The 518-nt window shown below is 45.2% G+C and overlaps 1 pseudogene; it reads right to left on the reverse strand.

Annotated features, from left to right (window-relative positions):
* Positions 1 to 518, reverse strand: part of LOC119591732 — a 20342-nt pseudogene that overhangs the window by 9765 nt on the left and 10059 nt on the right.

Raw genomic sequence — 518 nt, forward strand, 5'->3', positions numbered from 1 at the left:
ACAACACAAAAGGGTTACTGAGTTACATAGTACTTGTTCATAGTATAAAACCCATGTCTATAGTGACCAGTTTGAATCCAAATATTTCACATGCATGTATCATTAATCTTAAGGCACTGTTAGGTCATCGGTCTCGAGGTTTCCTATGGTTTCAAAATCGGATCAGACTTTGAATGTTGATCCGATCCAAGATAAGTCAGCGAAGCGGGGCGTATAACGTGACGACTCGAAGTTTGAAGTTTGATGTTGATTTTGAATGTAATTTTGGATAATGTTGTGATCTGAGGTTATACTTAAATATTATGTAACTTTTAAAAATTCTGACTCATTTAACTGGCGTAGCACACTTGGGTTCCTCACTCACTCACCCAGAGTCACGCCGGGAACAAAGTTGTTTTCGTTGAGCATGTGGGCGGACCACCTCGCCGCCTCCATGAGCTGCACGCCCGCGGGGGTCAACCAGACCGCACCGCCCGCCGCCGTGGACGCCCAGCAAGCCTGCAGCGGAATTAAGTTGA

The sequence above is a fragment of the Penaeus monodon genome, chromosome 29 (genome assembly GCF_015228065.2).
Source record: "Penaeus monodon isolate SGIC_2016 chromosome 29, NSTDA_Pmon_1, whole genome shotgun sequence".
Lineage (NCBI taxonomy): Eukaryota > Metazoa > Arthropoda > Malacostraca > Decapoda > Penaeidae > Penaeus > Penaeus monodon.